Below are 1,587 nucleotides of genomic sequence, written 5' to 3'. Positions count from 1 at the left end.
GTCCACAGTTTAAGTAGTGGATCATATTTCATGTAGCAAATATATCAATCATATAGAAAGAACAAGCAGATGGTGCCTGGGTGGTTCAGTCAGTTAAGCATCTGCCTTCAGTTCAGGTCAAGATCTCAGGGTCCTAGGATCAAGCCCCATATCAGGCTCCTCACTCAGCGGGGATATTACTTTTCCCTCCCCCTCTGCACCTCCCCCCACCCTCATGCTCTCTCTCCTTCTATCTCTCATGCATTCACTCTCTCAAACAAATAAATAACATCTTAAACAAAAAGAAAGACCAAGCAGGAACCATAAACACATAAAAGATGTAATCTTTCTTTTTGACTGTAGTTCCACTTTTGTCCTCTTAGAGAAATACTACTAACAGAGAACATTCTTTGCCCTGTCATCCATAGGGTGATTTATACCATACAAGTGTCCAGAAACATAATATGACAGCATTTAATCCACTTTAGCACTAGTGTTTAGGGAAGCTACCTCTGGTAATCATATTAGTCTAATGTATGCATGCATACAAATGAGAGGGCTTGAGTCAATAATAAGTTAATGTCTTGTACAGAAGTGAAAACACAAAAATCAAGCTCAGTTGGATTATGCTGAAGCTCAGTGAAGGTGAAATCATGTGGCAAGAAGTTTGGATTCCTTAGTTCCCTTTAACTAGAATGTAATTTGGGGTATCAATGAAATCTCTGTGTGAAGCTTCTTTTGCACATTTCTATCTGCACACTGATAAGAAAACAATAAGCTTTCATTCTTTATGTGATATATATTTATATAAATATAAATATATTAAATATATTTACATATATTTATTTATTTAAAATATATGTTTATTTATTATACAAATATAAAAATGTATTTATATATAAAATATAAATATATATGTAATTTCCTCTTTTTTTTTACTTTTGATACTGAGACATTGGTTGTTTTTTCTTGAGTTTTTTTCAGTAAATCCTTCTGGCACTATCTTATTTTTTATGAGACAGTGGCTGCCATTACTAACTGAAAAGTCCAAAGAGACTATTAAAATAGTGAAGACTCACTTCTATAACAATTAGATTTACTCATTTAAGAAACATGAACAACATTAGAGATCATTTTTCTCAATGATATATTAACATATCTGATGCTATACTGATTTAAAAATCTTTACCTTGTACCTGAAATTGAGTTAATTGAATGCTGAAAATGTTATGATACATTGGAATTATATTCAACACACTATATTCAGTAGAGTTTAAATACACAAACCAACAATTTTTTCTATAATATTAATACAGTATTTAACAGTGCTGGATTATTCTTTTATCCCTGATTAATTTCTCATAACTGAAGGACTCTCATAATTAGGGTAAGAATGTAACTTTCAGTAATATACTTGCCCAGGTTGAAATTGGATAAAATGATGAATAACTTTGCACTTGATTTTCACATTGGGCATTTTTGTAAGTCCTGCTGGCAAGAGATGCACCAAACCATTGTTTATGGATAACTGGCTGCCTTTGCTGAAAGATAAATTCCAAATAAATCATTAGGAGATTGAAAATTCACTTTTAAGACAAGTAGGTTTAC

The 1,587-nt window shown here is 32.1% G+C and overlaps 1 pseudogene; it reads left to right on the top strand.

Moving 5' to 3' along the window:
• Positions 1–541: 541 nt before the first annotated feature.
• Positions 542–617, top strand: LOC116858369 (annotated as a pseudogene).
• The last annotated feature ends 970 nt before the right edge of the window (positions 618–1,587 follow it).

The sequence above is a fragment of the Lontra canadensis genome, unplaced genomic scaffold (assembly GCF_010015895.1).
Source record: "Lontra canadensis isolate GAN:19392208 unplaced genomic scaffold, GSC_riverotter_1.0 scaffold135, whole genome shotgun sequence".
Lineage (NCBI taxonomy): Eukaryota > Metazoa > Chordata > Mammalia > Carnivora > Mustelidae > Lontra > Lontra canadensis.
This window is presented reverse-complemented; position numbering and strand designations above follow the sequence as displayed.